This window comes from Elephantulus edwardii, unplaced genomic scaffold, assembly GCF_000299155.1.
Source record: "Elephantulus edwardii isolate Elephantulus edwardi_28Jun2011 unplaced genomic scaffold, EleEdw1.0 scaffold00126, whole genome shotgun sequence".
Classification (NCBI taxonomy): Eukaryota; Metazoa; Chordata; class Mammalia; order Macroscelidea; family Macroscelididae; genus Elephantulus; species Elephantulus edwardii.
The window spans coordinates 1,258,364-1,280,820 of NW_006399876.1; the positions used below are offsets into that span (position 1 = coordinate 1,258,364).

The 22,457-nt window shown below is 43.1% G+C and overlaps 1 pseudogene; it reads right to left on the bottom strand.

The window, feature by feature from the left end:
* Positions 1-201: 201 nt before the first annotated feature.
* Positions 202-22,361, bottom strand: LOC102857164 (annotated as a pseudogene).
* Positions 22,362-22,457: the final 96 nt, after the last annotated feature.

A 22,457-nucleotide genomic window follows, 5' to 3' on the forward strand; every position in this document is an offset into this window, starting at 1 on the left:
CACTCAGTCATTTTCCATTAGGACCCCCACCAGGTCTCCCCTGCACCTCACATACCTCTGTTCCCTGTCTGCCTCACATCCAGACAGAAAATACTCTTGAAGCAAAAGCAGAAAAAAAATAAGAGAAGAGGCAGACTGCTTAGATGATTTATAGTGACAGGATTTAGAAGTAGAAACTTAGTACTTATTGCTATTCATTATTTAGTTTTTCTCTGTTGCAGATTTTCTATTTTCTATGTAGGATAAGTACTCTGCATTAATAATTTCTTGATCTTCCAGAGTTGAGTCAAGATAATCTTCTTCATGCTCTGGGATATCTTCCAGTATTTCATTGACTGCTTCTGTCTCCGTATCTTCATTTGTTGAAGTACTGAAAGTACCTGCAGAACCAGAGGGGAAGTGGATGGTGTTAATGAAGAATCTTCCACCAAGAGCTTCAAGTCAGGGGGCAGACTCCCACCATTGTATGTAAGAGTTTGAGTGGTCAGCTGGACGATCCTCCTGAACACTCTTAGTGATACCTGGGCAGCAACAGTATCGAAGTCCGTGTACACCAGTTGGTTAAAATTCTCCTGGGAAGGACTTTGCCGAGAGCTGGTTTCCGAATCTGAATCACTTAACCACCCACATCAGTGGGCTGATGGTAAGAATCCTCAGGGCTCTCTCCAGGTCTGCGCCGGCCTGGTAAAGGGCCTGCTTGGCCAGGTGTGTGGAGTAGCCTATTCCTTTCAAAGAGTTGATGTTCTCTAGATGATGTCTTTTCTTTTCTTTTTCCTTTCCTTTTTACTTTTCTTTTCCCTCCTTCCTTAATTGAGTCAATTCTTCTCTATAGTTGGTGATATGAGTGGCTGCATGATCCACATTCCCATCACACACTCACAAGTCCAGCTGGGCCTCCTGAGCTATAGATCCCAGCTGCAATAAATTATGAACTTTTGATGGATCAATTTCTAGCTCTTGAAAGAGTTGACGTGCCTTGTTGAGATACTTGCAAGCCTCTTCACCATTTTGGATACCTTGAAGCAAGTAGAGTCTTAAGAATAACACCTTCTCTTTGCAACAATATCCTTTGATGTGGACCAATCTCTGATGATTCTCTCCATAGCAATTTTTAAAGCATTTCTGGGCTAGGTTTAATTTCTTTTTCCTGCATCATCAAGGCATTCCAGCTACTCCAGGTGGAAGTAGCACCACACAATATCAAGCTGGAGCACTGTGTAGTTATCAACTGTGTCCAGCAGTTCTGTTCTGCATTCACAGAAATATTTGTCAACATTCAACAGACATGGCAATGCTATTCCATACTCTTTTATTTTCAGGAAAACTCTGCCCTTTTAATGATATCCCATAGCCAATGTAAGGGCTTTTTTTTTCTGGAGGAATCTTGCTGGATCTGCCTGTCTGGTTGGCTATGTCTAGGTATGCTGTAGTGTCTGGATCCACCACCATTTCAGCTCTCTTGACCAATATTGCCAGGTCTCTCTTAGTCCTCTGAATGTTTTTCTTTTACTTCAGCTTCATTTTGCTCTTCTTCTTCTGCCTGAAAGTTTTTCCTCATACCCTCTTCAGACTGCTCCAGCTCAAGCACCATAGCCTTCATATTGTGTGTCACTCCTTGCTCTTCCAGTGTTTTCCCTAGTTGAAGCTGTTTCTTATTTATGAAAATTTTTATATCATTTTCCTGAAATCCAAAGGTTCCAGCTATTTTGGACCTCAGTTCCCTGGCAGTGATGTGCAATCAGGTCTCCAACAAGTTCTTCCTGTCTTTTCTTAGTCTTGGTGGTAGAAATATCTCAACTGTGGCAACTCCTATTGTTCTGTAATTTTCATTTCCTGTTCCAATAGCAATAGCTTTGCGTCATATTTCTTCTATTATTTTCTCCACCTCATTTTCACAACATTCTAGCTTAGAGTATTTCTTAGCCAGTTTCTCCAAGGTACCTCCATGTGTGACAACAGAGACAACTCTGAATCTGCCTGACAATCCTCAGTTCTTAACAAATGCTACATCATATTCAGAAGGCTTCAATGCCAAGCCAGCTTCTTTATTTTCATCTGTATATGGAGGTTTCCAAAGTTGAATTCTATCTTCCCTTAAAAACTGGGTTAATTTTTTAAAATTTTTATTAAATTTTATTAATTTTAATGAACATTTACAGAGATTTTGGATTTCCATTCATTCATTGTTGCACTATTTTCTCTAACCCCCCAGTTCGTTCCTCTTTTTTCCCCCCTTGAAAGTCTTTTTTAATTGTCCCATTGCCACAGTATTTGTCAAAGCCAGTTCTGATTAATCTCCTTTGTCAGTGTATCCTTTGCCATTCCCTATCACGCCTCCCTGAGAGAGACTTCACCCTAATTCATAAGGAAAGGGAGATGGCGTATTCTCTTAGCTACTTCCTGCTGAAAAGGGATGCTGTAGGTTTCAGGGTGAAGATCTTCTCTCACTACTCTAAAGGGCCCCTTTGGCAATAGGAAACATGTAGACTATTGTGGAGATTGATTTTGGAATTTAGATGCACTGCTATCAGTTGTGCTTAGCCATACATGTTCATATCCTTGAAGATGTATCATGGAACTGTTGCAGCCTAGAAGACACAAATTTAACAAGTTAAAAGTACATGAGTAAAAAATTAAAAGCAATAATATTCCAAGTAGAGGTTCTAACAGTGGCACAAATCAAGTTACAGAGGGAAGGTAGTTCTTAAAATGAAAGGCTTATTGACTAGCACTTTGTCTATTATAATATAAAGGTTAGGAACCACAAGATGTAGAGGCTCAACTACGTCATTTATTGTTCTTAAGTCCTGGATCAAATTCCATCTACCACTGGGTTGGTTTACAGCTCCGAAGTCCACATGCAAGGCAGAGGTGAAGTAAGGAACCGCTTTTGAGGTTTTCTGTCAATTCCAACAACTAAGAAATAGTGAGAAGAGTTGGGACCTCAGAAGGCTTTTAGGACCAAAAACTGGGTTAATTTTGCTTGAAGATATTTCTTTTGTGCCGTGCTACACCAGCCCCTTGCCCACTGCCACCAAATGCCCAGATGTGCCCCTTGCCCACTGCCACCAAATGCCCAGATATGGTGGCCTCTCTCTCTCTTTCTTGCAGACATCAGGAAACTGGAAGGGAATTTGCTCGGGCTAAGTGAAACTTTCAGGAAAAATTGATGGTATGGTCATTAAAAATCTTCAAACCCTGAATTTTGCTAGAGGCCATACTTCAAAGAGGATGAAGTTGCAGAATGGATAAGTAGAATGACAGACAGCTAATATTCCTAATCCTCCCTTATTAAAAGTAGTTCATTAGTTGGGCACAGAGAAAAATGCAATAATGAATGAATGGAAATCCAAAGTCTCTGTAAATTTTCATTGAAATTAATAATAAAAAAATTTTAAAAAGGTAGTTCATTGGTTTGATGCTCCTGTATCTATTTATAATAATGACAGTCAGTGGTTTCCAGATCCCCATGATCACCTTTACTGCCATAGCTGCTACAACTGGTGTGGCTTTGCATCAAAGTATTTAAACCTTGTTGTTGTTTGTTGTTGTTATGTGCCGTTGAGTCACTTGCGACTCATAGCAGCCCTATGTACAACAGCCCTAAACTCTGCTCTGTCCTGTGCCTTAGATTATGTGAAAACATGCCATCAAGATTCTGAAAAATTATGGTCTTTTCAAAGACAAATAAAATTAAAATGTGATTGGAATGCTACATAGTTTTGCATTACTCCAGTAAAGTGGAATGATATAGAATAGAATTTGGATAAGATTAAGAAACATATTATGAATCAAGAATTTACAGATGATATACTGAAATTATAAGCTCAGATACATTCTACTTTTGATAAACAATTGAATTATTTTAATAACATGGATATTCCACAAGGAATAAGTGAAGGAATATCTGACCTGAATCCTTTTGATAATATAGAGATGTTTTGGAGGTGCTTCTGTGATCTTATTTTGTTTAATTTGTTATATTTTTTTTGTTTATGTATAAAGGACACAGAGAACAAAAACAAGCAAGAATGAATCAAGAAGAAAAGAAACTATGCTTGCCTTGATGACCATATAATTATGATATAAACAAAAGGGGGGAAATGTGGGAAGCTGAATATCAAACTAAATATTAATAATGAAACAAATACGGTATCAGGATATGAGGGAGGTGTAAATACAAGCTGGAATCCCCCCTGAAATGGGTCACAGGGGTCAAGCACCAAGGCAGACCTAAAGTATCTTCACAATTCTTGGATTGTATTTACTAACTCCTCCCTCTTGAGATAAGCATAAGGTTGACAATAGAGGAAAAACTCAGCTTCATTTGCAAAAGATTTCTCTTTGTGATTTATTTCCCAGTGATTCTCAATAAAGCCACAGAAGTGTGTGCCTTGAAGGCTTTGGTTTCTCAAGCTGTTCGCCTTCACACTTTCTGTTTCTCCTCCATTCTCGGTGTCCCATCTCTATTCTTTTTCCTTGACAGACGACAGTATTTTGCTAGCATATGATATCAATGATGTTGTTGTTATGTGCCATCAGGTCACTTGCAACTCATAGCAACCCTATGTACAAGAGCCCTAAACCCTGCTCTATCCTGTATCAACCTCATTGTCTCTGACACACTACTCCCATTACCCCAGTCACTGAATTGATCCATCTCATCAAAAGTCTTCCTTTCTTGTGCTGTCCCTCCACCCTACCAAATATGATGTCCCTCTCCAAGGACTTGTTCCTTCTTGCAACATGCCCAAAGTATGTCAGATGAAGCTTCAGAATCCTTGCCTCCAAAGAGCAGTCCAGTTTTACCCTCTCCAGGATGAATCTGTTTGTTCTCCTAGCAGTCCATGGTATATTCAATATTCTTCTCCAGCACCACAGCTAAAAGGCATCAATTCTCTTTCTATCATCCTTAGTCACTGTCCAGCTCTCTGATGCACAGCACACAATTGTGAAGACTATGGCCTGCATCAGGTGCACTTTAGTCTCCAGCCTGATGCCATTGCTCTTCATTACTCTGGAAAGGTCCCTGACAGCTGACTTTCCCAATGCAATTAATCTCTTGATATCCCGGCTGTTGGTACCAAGAATGTTGATTGTGGAACCAAGCAAATGAAACTGTTAACAATCTCAATCTCTTTATCATCCATAATTATACTGTCAATTGGCCCAGTGGTGACAATCTTTTTTTTTCTTGATACCAATGATATTGTTTGATAATTTCTACATTCAGTTGGATAACCTCTCTTGGGAATGGGAACAAATATGGACCTCTTCCAATCCATTGGCCAGACAGCTATCCTCCAAATTTCCTGGCATAAACTAGTGAGTGCATCCAAGGCTGCATCTGTTAATTGAAACAAGTCAATTGGTATCTCATCAATTCCTGGGGCCTTATTTTTTGCCAATGTGTTCAATGCAGTTTCTACTTCCTCCTTCCTTACAATTAGTTCTGGAAGTTTCTGAAAATTTTCAATATCAGTCAATTCTTTTTGGTACAATGACTATGTTTTCTCTCCCATATTCTTTTGATGCTTTCTGGGCCATTCGATATATTGCCCATGGCACCTTTCAATGTTGTGACATGAAGCTTAAATATGGGATTGGTTATAGGAATGAAGCTGGAAATAGAATGTTTGAATTTTGTATTTATAATGACTTATTCATTGCAAATACTTTTTCTAAAAGACACAAAAGACAACTATACACGTGCATTTCACCTGATGGGCTGCCTAGGAATCCAATCAACTACATCTGTGGAAGAGATCATTGGAGAAGCTCAATACTGGCTGTCAAAACTAGGCCAGAAGCATACTGTGGGTCAGATCACTAGTTACTCATATGCAAGTTCAAACTGAGGTAGAAGAAAATGAAAATAAGGTACAGGAACCAAGATATGATGTTGAATCAATTTCATCTGAACTTCATGATCATCTTAAGAATAGGTTTGAATCATTAAACACCAATGATAGAAGGCCAGATGAGTTGTGAGATGATATCAAGGATATCAGCCACAAAGAAAGTAAAAGGTCATTACATAAAAACAGAAGAGAAAGAAAAAATAGAAATGGATGTCAGAAGAGACTCTAAGACTGGACTGAAGCTTCAAGGAGCCAAATCTAAAGAAAAACTTGTTGAAGTGAAAGAGTTGAACGGAAGATTTCATAGGACAGCTTGAGAGGACAAAGCAAAGTATTGTAATGGAATGTGCAGAGAGATGGAATTGGAGAATAAAAAGGGAAGAACTCCCTCTGCATATCTCAAGCTAAAAGAACTGAAAAACAAATTTAAGCCTAATGTTGCAATATTGAAGGATGCTATGGGCAATATATTGAATGAATATTTGTTACTGTAGAGGAATCCAATTGATTTTTGTATGTAGATCTTGTATCCTGCCATTTTGCTGAATTGGTCAATCATGTCCAGTAGTTTTCTCACTGAATATTTAGAATTTTCTAATTGTACTATTATATCATCTACAAATAGAGATAATTTTACCTCCTTGTTGCCAATTTGATTACCTCTTATTTCCTTCTCTTGTCTTATAGCTATTGCTAAGACTTCCAATACAATATCAAATAGAAGAGGTGATAATGGGCATCCTTGGCCTAGTTCCTTTTCTCAAAGGGGATGCCTTTAATCTCTCTTCTTTGAGAATGATTTTGGCTCTTGGTTTTGCATATATACTTTTTACTATGTTGAAGAAATTCCCTCTATTCCTATTTTGTTGAGTGATTTAATCAGGAAATGGTGTTGGATTTTGCCAAAGACCTTTTCTGCTTCAATTGACAGGATCATGTGGTTCTTGTTCTTTGCTTTGTTAATGTGATGAATTACACTGATTGTTTTTCTTATGTTGAGTCATCTTTGTATACCTGTTATAAATCCCATTTGATCATGGTGACTTTTTTGTGTGTGTACTGTTGGATAATGTACTGGCCAGGATTTTATTGGGAATTTTTGCATTTATGTTCATGAGAGATATTGGCTTACAATTTTTTATTTTGGTAGTGTCTTTTTTTTTTTTTGTAGCGTCTTTTATCTGACTTTGGTATCAAGGATATGTTTGCTTCATAGAATGAGTCTTGGAGAATTTCATCTTTTTCTATTTTCTGAAATACTTTGCATAGTATTGGTGACAGTTCTTCCCTGAATGATAAAATTCACTTGTAAAGCCATCTGGTTCCATTATTACCTGTTGAATTTCTTCTTTTGTAATGGATCTGTTCAGGTGTTCTACTTTGGTCTGTAAGTTTAGGTAGATAATGAGTTTCTAAGTATTTGTCCATTTCCTCTAGATGTTTATATTTGTTTGAATATAGTTTTCCCATATTTCATTGTTACTCTTTTTTATTTCGGTTGGTTCTGTTGTGACATTGCCCCTTTCATCTCTTAATAAAGTTTTTTGTGTCTTTTCTTTTTCCCCCCTTTGTTAGTTGTATTAGTGATTGGTTGGTTTTATTGACTTATTTAAAGAACCAACTCCTGGTCTTGTTGATGGTTTCAATTGTTTTTCTGTTTTCTATTTATTTCTGTCCTAATTTTTAGAATTTCAATTTTTTAGATAGTTTCAGGTTTTCTTGTGGGTTTTTCCCCCAACTTTTTGGAGATGTTGGATTAAATAATCAATTGTAATTTTTTCCTTCCCTTTTGATGTGATTACTTATCGCTAGAAATTGACCTTTAATTATGGCTTTGGTTGTTTCCCAGAGGTTTTGGTAAGTTGTATTTTCATTGTCATTTGTTCCAAGAAACTTTTTTGTTTAATTTTTTTATTTCTTTTAATACCCACTCAGGCTCAAGTAAGGTGTAGTTCAACTTCCAAATGTATGGGTTTTTTCTCCTTTATTCTTGTCTTATTATTAATTTCTAATTTTGTAGTATTGTTGCATGAGAGGATGCTTTGTATTATTTCCATGTTTTAAAATTTATTGATGCTTGCTTTGTGACCTAAAACATGATCTATTCTGCACATTTGAGAAAAAGGTATACTGCATTTCTTTGGGGTATATTAGCCTATATATATCTTTGAGATTGTTTTGGTTTATTGTGTGGTTTAATTCTTCTGCATCTTTGCTGAGTTTCTGTCTAGTAGATCTATCTTTTCTTGAGAGCTGTGTATTGAAGTCTCCTACTACTATTGTGGTGTTGTCTATTTCTCTTTTCAGTTCTGTTCATGTTTGCTTTGTATATTTTGTAGCTCTTATCCGGGAGGCTGTGCTCCATGAGGAGAAATGTGAGGTCAGGTTTGGTGGAAGATCTATCAACAATCTGCGTTATGCAGATGACACAACCCTTCTTGCTGAAACTGAGGAGGACCTGAAGCGCTTGATGCAGAGGGTCAAGGACTGAAGCCTTCAATGTCAATTGAAGCCTAATATCAAGAAGACAAAGATTCTCACCACAGGACCAATTGGCAGCATCAGGATGGATGGTGAAGAGATTGAGATTGTTCACAGCTTTAGTTTGCTTGGCTCCACAGTCAGCACTCTTGACCCCAGTAGCCAGGAAATTAAAAGATGTATTGCCATGGGAAAGTCTGCTGTATGCCTTTGCACTGTGGTGCTGGAGAAGAGTATTGAGGGTGCCACAGACTGCTAGGAAAACAAACAGATTCATCCTAGAGAGGGTTAAACCAGGCTTCTCCTTGGAGGCAAGGACTCTGAGGCTTCGTCTGACATACTTTGGACATGTTGTAAGGAGGGACAGGTCCTTGGAGAGGAACATCATGCTTGGTAGGGTGGAGGGACAGCGCAGGAGGGGAAGGCCCTCTATGAGGTGGATTGATTCAGTGACTGGAGTAATCAGTATGGGTGTATCGGAGACGGTGTGATTGGCACAGGACAGAGCAGAGCTTAGGGCTGTTGTACATAGGGTTGCTATGAGTCACAAGTGACTCAACATCACATATCAACAACAACAACAACAACAACAACAACATCAAAGTGTGCATAGATGTTTATTATGGTTATGTCCTCTTGTTCTATTGGTATTTGGTGACCTTCCTTGTCCTTTGTGATGTTTTTTACACTGAAATATATTTTATCACATTGCTACGCCTGTTTTTTTCTGATTGTCATTTGTTTGGTATATTTTTCCCACTCTTTTCTTTTTAGTCCTCCATTATCTTCATTTTTCAAGTGTGTCTCTTGTAGACAGCATATTGATAGGCTTTTTTTCTTAAAAGATATCCACTCTGATACTCTTTTTCCTCTTCACTGGCACATTTAAACCATTCATGTTCAGTGCAATTGTTGAGAGGCAAGGTTTTATTGCTATCATTTTCTTGAGTTCTTTTTGATGTTGTTACAGGTTACTTTGGTCCATCCTGCTTCCTAAGGCATCCTGTAATGAGGGAGTTTTTCTTTTGCTTTTCAAGGAGAGGAGCAAAGGGGGGGGGAGGGGGGAGGAGTTTGTGCGGGGAGAAGGGTGCAACAATGAATTAATGGAATTCCAAAATCTCTGTAGATGTTCATTGAAGTGAAAAATAACCAACCAAATTAAATTTTTTTTTTAAAAAAAAAAGGACTTCTCTCAGAATTTCTTGCAATATTGGTCTTGTTTTTGCAAACTCCCTTAGGTTCTGCTTTTATGAGAATATTTTGGTCTCTCTGTAATATTTATTTGTTGGATAGTTTTGCTGGGTACAGTATTATTAGTTGACAATTGTGTTCTCTGAGTGTTTGAAATATGTCATTCCACTGGTTTCTTGCTCACATGGTTTCTGCTGGGAAATCAGCATTTAATCTTATTTATTCTCCCTTCTAGGTTACCCTTCATTTCTACCCAACTGTTTCCAGAATTTTCATTATCTTTGGTTCTGGTGAATTTGGCTGATATACATTGGTGTTTTTCTTTTGGGGTCTGTTCTTTATGGAGTTTGCTCAGCTTGTATATATATTCTCTCATTCTTCATTAAGCCTGGAAAGTTTTCTTCTAGTAATTCTTCCACAACTTTCTCTATACCTTTACTTGATTCTTCCTATTCTGGGACTTTGATTATGTGCATTATTCTTAGGCTTTCTTCTATTTCCTTCCTTTTTGTTTTTGCGTTTTGTTCTAACAGATCAGTACTGAGAAATCTATCTTCTATTTTGCTGGTTCCATTGCTTCAATTATGCTCATATGTCCCTACAACATATTTACAGCATCCAAAACATTGGTCCTCATATTCTGGATTGTGGTTTCTTCCTTTTCCAGAGTCTCTATCGCTTTGTTTGTTTTATCTGCATTGTCTTGAATTTTTTTTTTAGTTTCTCTTGGCTTTCACTTGTAGAATCCTGTAATTCTTTGAGTTTGTCTCTCACCTGTGGAAAATATTCAATAATTTTTCTTTTTAATTCTGTGTCAAAAAGTTCCATCAGACTTTCTGGCTTCAGGAAATCCATTTATTCTGTGTTTTGATCATTTTTTTTGGGGGGGTGACTTCTTGTTTTGGTTTTATGTAGGGTGTGAGGTAGTCTGCCTTTTCTGTGTCATTGCTGTGATAGATTTTTTCATGCCTAAGATCTTAGCATGCCCTTTGTCTGACAATCTTGGTTCAGGAACTCACTGTTCCAGTGGAGGGAAGGGAAGTTCACCCTGCCTGAGTTTTTCTCTGATCTTTGACTCAAGAGAAGACTTGATTCAGTTGGGGACATAGATGGCCTGTGAATTAGCCACCTTCTCAGTCAGGCAACTGCCATAGCTAAGCTGGATCCAAAGGGTCAACAGCTCAAATACTGACTCTGAGATGGGCCAGGGGTACCAAGGTGGTGTTCAGAAAGGAAATGGCTTCATCTGTGGTTTTGGTGCTCCTGGCAGAGGACAACAGGGTGGCACCAGGACAGTCTTTTCTCACACGGTAGGCCAGTCTGGTCTCCATGTGGTGGCCTGGGCAGGTTTCCACCTGGCAGGCTGGTCTGGTCTAGTACACCAGTTTGGTACAGCAGTTCAGACCCTCAAGCACCCTCTTTTCAAGCACAGGTCAAATAGAAAACTGGGTAGAAACAAAACCATGATAAGGTCAAAACCCTTAACCAGTAATTTGAGACACAACATTAGCTTTTGCATTAGAGATAAAACACAAGCAGACTACCTGCTGGTGTGCTTATAAGTCAGACTTAGGTCTATCCAAGCAACCTCCTGCAGAAGTAAAATGCCGTGCTGAGATCTTTTGTTATGCCAGGTCGCTGTCATGACACCAAGCCATGTTTTTAACAAGACTATGGGAAGTTACCAAAATCCATACCACAGGAGACCACCAAAATACAAATCACAGAGAGGAGACTATCACAATTCAAACAATATGAGCCTCTTTGCTCCCCAATCATGGTTAGTTATAAAAATCCAAACCATAGAGAGAGATCACCAAAACCCAAACCATGAGACTACACCAAAACTCATACCATGTATAAAAAAATCCAAACTATGGAAAAAAACCTACTCCAGGGAGACTACCAATACTTAAACCTGGGAAGACACCAAAACCTGAACCATGGGGGAACCATCAATACCCCAAAATTATAGGGATACCACCAAAACTAACCATGATGTCATCAACCCAATTCAATTATGGGGAGACCTCACAAATAAACTCAGTTACTATCAAGTTTACCCATCTATGCAGAGATTGGCTTCATAGGACTTCCATGTTTTTGTTGTTGTCATTTGGTACCATTGAGTACAACTCATAGTGACCCTGTGAAAACAACAAGAAAATTAAAACAAGTCCAAAAAACCAAACTATTACTTTGAGTCTATCCCACCTGAATTTTAAAATCTTAAGAATAAGATTGAAGCATTGAATATCAATGAATACAGACCACATGAATTGTGGGATGACATTAAGGATATCATCCATGAAGACAGTAAAAAATAGAGGAAAAAAGGAAAAAAACCCCAAAATTGTATTAGAAAAGACTCTGAAAATTGCAGTAGAGCATCAAGAAGCCAAAGCAAATGGAATAGATACTGAAATGAAAGTGTTAGAATGCTTCCGTAATTGTGACTTTCTGGATGCAGATCATGTCTTTTCTTCCAAGGAGCCTCTGCATGGGTTCACATCACCAATCTTTTGGCTAGTAGTGTAGTGGCTAACCATTTGCAATATCCAGAAATTTTGAGACCAAATCAATTGCTATCAAGTCAATCCTGACTCATAGCAACTCTGTGTCTTGCAAATTAGAACTATACTCCAGAAAGTGTGCAAGGAAATCACTAAGCAAAACAAAACCCACTGCTTTCAAGTCAGTGCTGAATCACAAGGACCCAAGAGAACAGCGCAGAACACTCTGTGGGCTTCCCAAGGATGTCACACTTTTCTCCTACCAATCATCAACATGTTGGTTAATAGACAAGAATTTTAACCACTGGCACATATAATGTGCTTTTTGCCTCCATCCTAACTCTTGTACTAATTTTATTTTTTAAATAAAAGTTTTATTTTCTAAATAAAATTTTTATTTTATACTGGTTTAGTTACATATACATTTTTTATACATACACAAATTTATATACATTGTTTTTCACACCAGATCTTTCTCATTTCCTTTACCCATCCCTCCTTCCATGCATCAAATTGTGCAACTCTATGATTAACCTCCCTCATCCTCCATCCCCGCCCATCCTCACCTTCCTGCTCCCCCCTTTTTCCCCTTGGATCCTCATACACATTCTACAATAATGGTCTTATGCAGTATTTGTCCTTAGGGAACTGAGTTAGTTCACTTTGTCTAATGCTCTCCAGTCCCTCCCAAGTTAGGTAGTGATTTACAAAATCATTGCCCCTGCATGCTGTGTGGTATTCCATTGTGTGAATGTACCATAATTTCTCAATCCATTCCATTGTAGTTGGACATTTGGGCTGTTTCCATGTTCTTGCTATGGTGAATGATGCTGCTGTGAACATTGGTGTACAAGTCTCCATTTGTGCCTCAGTTCTCATTTTCTTGGGATATGTTCCAAGCAATGGATCATATGGAATTTCTATGTTCCTCTTTTACCAATTTTAAAAATTATCAAAACCACACTTCTGCCCACCTTTTGCTTCTGAAATAAAGTCCACATGCTCTGGGGCCTGGAAGCAGTGTGTTTGTTACTGACACTTGCCATTAGGGAGAGGCAAATCAGACCACAAGGAGTCATCACTTCTCACTCGCAACCATGCTAAAACAGATGAGTGCTGTGGTGAGCAAGCCTCTGGCCATTGCTGGTGAGATGATAAGAGGTCTAGCTACTGTGGAACTGTTTGGCGATTCATAAAAAATTAAACACACAGTTGACCAATTGTTGAGTTGATGCCAGCTCATGGCACTTTCATGTGGTTTGAAGTAAAACATGGTCTGTATGGTTCCAGTGATGAGTATTCCATAGAAGACCATCAAGACTTCCCTCTGAGCCACATCTGAGTGGATTCAAACCTCCAGTCTTCCAATTAGCAGCCAAGCACTTAACCAGGAAGAGTCAGTCCTTGGAAAAAGACATAATGCTCAATCTGATTTTCTCCATGAGAAATCTGCTGTCAAGGTCCTTTCCAAAGTATAAAAAACTATGATGTCATCTAAAGACTAAGGTGCACTTGATCCAGGCAATGGTCTTTACAATTACTTGCTATGCATCGGAGAGCTGGATGACTAAGGATGACAGAAGTTGTGGTGCTGGAGAAGAGTCGTGAACATACCACAGACCGCCAAGAAAACAAACAGGTCTATCTTGGAGAGGGTGAAACCAAGTTTGTTCTTGGAGGCTAGGATTTTGAAGCTCCATCTCACATACTTTGGGCACTTGGCTAGGAAGGACCGGTCCTTAGAAAAGGACATCATGCTCAGAAGGGAGGAGGGGAAGTGCAAGAGAGGAAGACCCCAAGTGGGATGGATTGATACAGTAATGGGTAAAGGAGGTGGGTGTGTCTGAGTCAGTGAGACTGGCTCAGGACAGGGCAGGTTTGAGAGCTGCTGTACATAGAGTAGCTATGAGCTGCAGGTCACTCGATGGCACATAGCAACAACTGTAGTTGACTGATTATTGTTGTTGATTGCCTTCTAGTCAAGTGCGACTAACAGCAACCCTGTGAACAAAAAGCCTGAAGCCCCTCTACAACTGTCGACATTTATCAAAGTTCAGAGAGTTTCTGGAGGCATATTATTTAAAAAATGGGCGCCGTATAACAATTGCATTTCGAATAGTTTTTTTAAAACCCCAAATCTACTGTCATCAAATAGACTCAAGGCCATAGTGACCCTCAGTTGGGTTCCTATGGCTGTAAATTAGGGGGGGAAATGTCCATCTTTCTCCCTTGTAGCAGCTGATGGATTTGAACCACTGACCCCTTGGTGAGCAACCCAACAAATGACCAGGGTTCCTTACGTAGGCCCACACTGTTGTTGTTAGGTACCGTTGAGTTGAGTACAACTCATGGTGACCATATGAACAACAGATCTGAACCCTGTCCTATCCTGTGCCATCTTCACAATCTCTGACATACTCAAACCCATTCCTGTAGTCACTGTGTCAATCCATGTGACTGAGGATCTGACTTTCTCTCCCTCAACCTTCTCATGCTTCAAACCTGTTCTTAAGATGATTTTTAAATTCAAGTGGGCAAGACTTAAGATCATATTTTGGTTCTTGTGGACTTGTTTTAATTTTCTTCAGCCTCAACTTGAACTCATACTTGATGGTCTGATCCACATTTGGCACCTGGCCTGGTTTTCACTTCTGATATTGAGATTTTCCAATGATTCCTTCCCCAGATGTTGTCAATCTCATTCCTATGCCACTAATCTGGCAAAGTCTATGTATAATGTTGCCGTTTGCATTTCTTACAAAAGGTATTTTCTATGAAAAATCATTGAACATACAAAATTCAACCATTCTATTTCCAGCCTCATTTCCGTCACTAAGTTCTGTATTTTTGACTACCCTCCCTTCTTCATTGTTTCCAACTTTTGCATTACAGTCACTAATTATTATTAATACATCTTGAGTGCAAATTCAGTCCACCTCACACTGCAAAATTTTATAAATATCTTCAATTTCTTCCTTTTTGGTTTTAGCTGTTGGTGCAGTGTCCAGCAACCAGGAGAGATCAGAAGACATTGCACTGGGAAACAGTCATATTAACAAGTCTTCCTTGTACATGTATGTATAATATCTTATCACTCACAACATTTAATTCAGGATAGAACTTGAAATTCTCTTTTAACTATGAATGCAACACCATTCTTGTGATTGTCTGATTCAAAGTGGTCAAAGCAGTCCATCTCATCTCATCTCATCTCATCTCACCAATGCCTCGAATGTTGATGCTCATGCTTTCCATTTCATTTTCCACAACTTCTAGTTTCCCAAAAGTCATACTTCAAACATTCCACGTTTCAGCTATTAAAGAATTTTTGCAGTCACCTCTTCTCATTTAGATCGACGTCTAATCTTGGCTCCAGCTCTAATACTATTAACTATCCATGTTACTCCATTAGCATTAGGATTGGAGGAAGACTTATCCGTAATCTGCATTATGCAGTTGAAACAACCTTGCTTGCTGAGAGTCAGGAACACTTGCTGTAGAAGATCAAACACTGCAGCCTTCAATAGAGATCCCATCTCAATGTCAAGAAAACAAAAATTCTCAACACTGGACTGAAAGGTGGCATCATGATAGATGTAGAAGATTGAAACTGTCAACACCTTCATCTCACTTGGATCCACTCTCAGTACACTTGCTACTCCATCAGTCTCTAGCAGTCAGGGGAGATCAAAAGACATATTGCACTGGGCAAGTCTGAAGTCAAGGACCTTCCCAAATTACTGAGGAGCAATTACGCTAGTTTGAGGACTAAGGTATGCCCAACTCAGACCATAGTCTTTTCAATCACTTGCTATGCATCTAAGAACTGGACAATGAAGAAGGATGATAGAAGAAGAATTTGCGTTATGGTGTTGGACCTCCAAAAGAACAGATATATCTTGGATAAAGGATCCAGAGTACTTCTTGAAGGCAAGGATTTCAAAGCCTCTTCTTGCCAACTTTGGGCATATTGCTAGGAGCAGTTGTTCCTTGAGGAGGGATATCGTGTTTGGAAAAATGAGGGGATGGAGAAGGAGAGGAATACTCTCAACCAAGTGGATAGATATAGTAACTACAGCAATGAACTTGAATGTCTCAGAGATTATGAGGTTGGCACAGGATAGGACAGGGTTCAGATTTGTTGTTCCCAGTGTTGTTATGAGTTGTATTCAACAGCACCTAATAACAACCTTCTCAAGCATGATGTCCATCTCCAAGGAATAGCTTCTCCTAGCAACATGTATGTTTCACAAGTATGTGAAATGAACCTTCATCAACTTGGTCTCCAATGAGCACTTTGGCTGCACTTTCTCCAAGCTATATTGGTTGTCATTTTGACAGTTGATGGGATATTCAGTACTCTTCTCCAACACCACAGTTCAATGGTATCAATTCTGTCATCCTTACTCATTGTCCATGTCTCTGCAGCATAGCAAGTGATTCAAAAGATCATGGCCTGAATCAGGTGTGTGTGTGTGTGTGTGTGTGTGTGTGTGTGTGTGTGTATCTCTGTGTGTTTTTATGCCTGTAGCTCTCCATATGTATCTATATCTATGTCTCTGTGTGTTTATGTCTATGTGTCTGTCTGTATTTCTGTGTGTCTCTCTCTGCCTCTTGTGTCTATGTGTATCTGTCTATATGTGTGTCCATGTCTATATCTGTGTGTCTATGTCTGTATCTCTGTGCATGTCTCTGTCTGTGTGTCAATGTTTCTGGGTGAATCTCTCTCTGTGTGTCTGTCACTGGGTCTGTCCATAGGTTTTTCTCTCTGTGTGTGTATGTCTGTATCTCTGTGTATGTTGGTGTTTCTTTGTGCATGTCTCTGTGTGTGTGTAAGTGTCTGTCAGTGCATCTGTGTCTGTGTTTATCTGTGTCTGTGTCTCTGTCAATATGTGTCTGTGTGAATGGAGGTGTGGATGTGCCACCTCTCCCACGTCTCCTCTTGTTTATGTGTGTATCTCTGTGTGTCTATGCGTCTGTGTGGTTGTGCGTGTGGGTGTGCCGTCTCTCACACATCCCCACTTATCTGCATCTGTGTTTCTGTGTGGGTGTGTATCTCTGTCTGCATGTGGCTGTGGGTGCAACGTCTCTCACACATCCCCTCTTATCTCACTCACTGTCAGGGGTGACTTAGTTTACTGATTGACTCCCTTCCCCAACAATTATCACCACTTAGCAAGAGGGAACTCCACTTGCTTATGGTAAGGGTCCTGCCTTCAGAGTTCTGGACTGGCTGCATTTGCAGTTGAGGGGCTCCTGTCAGATCTAGGGTTGGAATATGCTAAAGAGGGTGGGGAGTGAGGCCCTAGAGACTCCACTGGGCTTTCCCCACCTCAAACAAGAGTGGAAAAAAGAAGCCTGACCCTCTGCTTCTGGGGGCCTTGTGGGAGCTGAGGGTGGATGAAGAGATGGAGCAGTGACATGGCCCTCTGTAATCTGCCTGAACAAGGGCTGGGACCAGCAAGCTATTTTGGAAGTGGATGCTACTCCTGTTTCCAAGCTTGTTTTAATCAGGGAGCTCCACCAAACACTGTCCACCATGGGTAACCATTATCACATTTGACATATCAGTGTCACAGTGGTTAGCATCAAAGCACCCACAAATTACCTCTGTACAGCAGACAGACAGACAAGTGCTATACCACTTGGAAGAATATTGGACCAAAAACAATTAAAACCAGGCCTAAGTGCCACAGATTAAGATCACCCACCTTTCCCTATTCTCCTCTTCCTGCACATCTGCCCCTTAATCCCCAGGGTAGGGAACTATACAGCATCCCTCTGTGTGCACAGGGCAGGCAGCCCCACATGGCCTCTCCCACCCTGGTCAAACCCAGAACAAGTTAGAAAGAGCTTGTGCACCATGACTGACCAAGCAGCCCACAGCCCCAGCCATAGCCTCTACTCAGCTCAACAGGAAGAAGGTAGGACTCTGTCTTAGGGGCAGAGTCCCCTTTTCAAATGCATCCACTCTGAGCACAGGCTTGGCATCTAGCTTTCTCAACTGACCACTCTCTGTGTCCACATACATGATCAATCAATGTTCAGTCACCTTCAGTCCCGCTGGGAACCTGCCTGGGGTCTGTCCTTTTTCTAGGGTCCAGGATAGGAGTTGATTTGCTGGCCAATGTGGACTTCAGGCAGGGGGATTCATTGAGTCCTCCCAGACAATGAAAGACTCACTGAAGAGTCCAAGGTGCTGGTAGTCGAGGGTTTGGTAGTAGCTCTCAGCTAATCAAGAAGGTAGGCTTAGAGGTGGGAGAACCCCAGCAGCCCATGCAAGGTCACTGCATACAGGTGCTTCCTCCATCCACAAGTCTAGGGCAAGACCACAGTGGCCAGGGTGTGTCTACCACCTCATTCTCCTCACACCTGAGCTCCCGCTGCCCCCAATCTGGCCCTGACCACCAAGCCCTGCCATGCTCCTGGTCCTGGACATCAACTAGGGCTGCTCTCAGTCCAGCCCTTGGCTCTGTGGTCAGGGCATGGGGCACGGGTAGGGGGAGGATGGCCAGTGTGATTGCCACTCTGCCTGCTAACGAGGTGCTGAGCATTGCTCTCCCCCTTGGGTCCCTCAGGCCTGCCAGCTCCGTGGGCACTGAGTCAACATTGGGGTTCCTGCAGGGAAGGAAGGGCTGTGTTTGCCAATGGATACTCTATCATCTCCGACCAGTGCCCACCCTTGTGCATGTTTGCTGGAGGCGTGGGCACAACTCATCACCCTGATAATCCTGAGCAAACTCAGTGAGGATTTGGGGGCCACCCCTGCCCACACCCAGTGTGTCTCACCCACGCAGGCCCCACTGGCCTTGCCAGCCCCCTACTCCGTGGTCATGGCCCCTCAGCCTCCTCAGTCTCTGGCCCTGCAGAAGCCGGGGGCGTTGTGGGTGCCCTTCATGCCTTAGATCAGGGCTGGGGGAGGGACGGGCCAAGAGGAGGAGGCGCAGGCCTAGACCCCAGGGCCAGCCAAGGAATTGGACAGGCCACACTCGGAATGAGAAGAGCCGATACTACCCTCCCTCAGCCAAGCCCCTTCTGCCTTGCCTCCCACTGCTCCCTCCCTGTTTGCTGCTCTCCTCCAATTCCTACTCCTTTCCCCCATTCCATCTTCCCCTCCACCGCCCTCACTGCTTCTCTTCGCCTCCCCCTTGCTCTGCTCCTGCCCACTTCCTATTTCCACCCCCACCCTGCTCTCTCCTGCCCTGCTTCCCTCTGCTCCATCCTTCTCTCCTCTGAGTCCATTACCCCAGGGACTGTCAGGGACACATTGCAATTAGCACTAAGTGCTCAGATGTGCTGCAGAGAACACCCCCTGGCCCTGCCCCAGACTTGAGGTGTCTGAGTTGTGCCCCTTGGCTCCACAGCAGACCCCAAGCTCTAGCTGCCTTTAGCATAGAAGAGTCTTCTGCACTTTTTGTGTGGTCTTGCAGACAGCATGCCCCTCTCCTAACAGGTGAGCCTGGGTCTCCCAGGAACAAAGAGATCCTTTGCACGACCAAGGCAGTTGTAACATCAGCCAGTGGGGTGACATGGCACATCTTCCGTCCACAGTGGACTCAGATGCCCTGCATGGCTGACCTGTGTCCACATGCCCTGTCCTGTCACTCTCCCTGCCTCTTGCCCTGAGCTCTCCCGAGCTGCCTTCTTGCTGGCCTGGTTGCACAGGGATAGACCCTGGAAGCAACCACATCTCCAAAGAGAAGCTGCACCCTTGTTGGTGCCAAGAGTCCGGAGGAGCATGTCAGAGCATCAGACATGAGGACTCACATCCAGGAGCATTGTTCTCTGGGGGAGCTTCTCGGAGAACAGAGCTCATAATGGTGATGGGCATTCGCAACCAGTGTGGCTCCTATTCCTGCCTCTGAGGGCCCGGGCTGCTCAGTTATCATTTGTTCATTGATTCCAGCAAGCACATAAGCATACTGGTTCACTTACAAAGTTTGTAGACGTTGTTTCCACACTGCATCTCTCCCCACCTCTCCCTCTACCCATCAAATAGTGGGACCCTATCCCCCTACCCACCTTCACCCCTCTGCCCACCCCCTGGATCCTCATACTCATTCTGCAATAATAGTCTTATACAGTGTTTGTCCTTATGGGACTAATTTAGTTCACTTTGCATAATGCTCTCCAGTCCCTCCCAAGTTAGGTAGTGATTTACAAAATCATTACTCCTGCGTGCTGCATAGTATTCCATTGTGTGAACATACTATAATTTCTCAATCCATTCCATTGTGGTTGGACATCTGAGCTGTTTCCATGTTTTTGCGATAGTGAATGATGCTGCTATGAACATTGGTATACAAGTCTCCATTTGTGCCTCAGTTCTCATTTTCTCAGGGTATATTCCAATCAGTGGAAGAGGAGAGAGGATGGGAAGAGAGAGCAGTAATGATAGGAGTGAGGAAAGAGAAAGGCTGGGAGGGGGAAGCATGGAAGGGAGAAATGAGGGTGAAGTGAAGGAATGAAGAAAGGGCGGGTTTGAAGGAGAACTATGGGGAGAAAGAAGGAAGGGAGACAGGGTTCACAGGAGGGAAAGAGGCAGAGGAGGAACACACCAGATCAGAGCTACAGTGACCGAACTCGTCCACCACTCGAGTCCCCCTGATTCTCTCTGGAACGTGCCCAAGTATCAGGGTTGGATACAGTGCACGGCCACTTCCAAGGCCAGATCTGCCCTCACCCATGCACCTCTATGCCCACTGACAATTCAGAGACCCCTGGGGACACACCTCGGCATAGGTGGGATCCTCACCTGAGAAGCAGAGTTGCCTACTGGTTGCAGCCCCTGGACAGCACTCTGTCCCTCAAGCCTAGAACTGCACAGGACTAGAGGTGATGAGTGCAGGCCTAGTGAGAGACGCTGGTGCCCACACCATGGGAAGCTGGGGTTCCACGTGTCAGGGAGGAGGTGGGCCCCTAACCAGGCCCTGGTGAACACCCAGGGGCACACAGGGCTCCCTGGGAGGGGAGCTGTGCCACTCTCAGCCCCTTGGCCTCCACCAGGGCTTGGGCAGCTGGAGACCATGATCTCTGGGCCTGGTGTGAGGGGTTCTGTGCGGCCAGGGGTCCCCACTCTGCTCAGGCCTCTCCTCCGGCCCTGCTGCTCCTGGCCCCCAGTGGCTGGGTGGGACTGGGCAAAGCCACCAGGCAGGTTCCTGGCACACAGCCTGGCGACCCTCCCTCTTAGCAGGAACAGCCTGTTTCCCTTCTCCTCTTCCTTTATCTTCTGTTTTCCGTTCCTTCAACTGTGAAGAGGTAAACTGCCTAAGCAAACATGCCCAGCTCTGTGGCCACATCCGGGATGTCACAATAGCCATGACCCTGCCAGCCAGCAGGATGGGCCAGCTAGCCCGCCTCCCCCACCTTGCATGGACCCCACCCTGGACATCACGTCCCCCAGGACCTTCCATCCAGCACGTGAAGGCTGACAGCCACAACCACATCACGCTCTCATTTATCCAGTGAATTTACTGAGCTCCAGCCAGGATGCCCTGCCCCCCCCAGAGCTCCCATTCAAGGTGAGGGGGGTCTGGCCGACAGTCCACCCAAGTTGTGGACAGGTCGGGTTCGCTATGGCTCCTCTCCGGGCACTCACAGCTCGGCTAATGTGGACGGATGCACGCGGCCACTGGAGCAGGAAAGCCTGAGGAGAAGCAGCTTCTGTAGAGCTATTCGCTGATGAGGGAGGTGGAGACACCCCTCTCACCCCAGGCCGCTCAGGCCATGGCCCCCAGAATGAGCACTGGACCCAGTACCCGGTCTCCTTCTGTCCCCTTGCACATGTCCTCCTATCATCACCCAGATGCCAGGACCCTGCCAGCCTGTGTCAGCCACGGCCCAGGGGAAACCCAGGACTGGGCGGTAAAGCACGGTGGAAGGAAGAGGGCCGTGCCAGGACCATGGCTAGGCATTGCTCTCTTAGACTTAGCCGCACCTCGTGTCAGAATTGAGACCCAGAGGGCTTCTGGGCTCCGAGAGAGGCTCTGGGACCCCTACAGGCCACACACAGGCTGAACAGGAGCCACAGCCCCCCACCCCATCTGCCTATAGGCCCCTCCCACTCCTGGTCAGGCACCCCTCAGCAAGGCTAGGCTCCCTGGAGAAGGTGTATGCAAGGCTGTGTGGCTGTCCCTGTGTCCCGTAGGCCAGGTGGGAACTGCAGTGGGGCTTTGCCATCTGAAGTGGGTGAAGGTAAGATTGGCATTACCTCAGGCAAGATGCCGCAGTTGTCAGAAGCTGCCAGAGTGGGCGGGGCCCCAGGCAGCCCACCTCCTGCGTACAGAGTCACAGCTCCTTCCTGCTGCCCAACCATGATCCCTCCCCAAGAGCAAACACACGTGACTAGGGGGACAGCACCCCGTGTGGTCTCAGAGCTGGGCACAGGACCAAGGCTTCCTGTTATATAAAC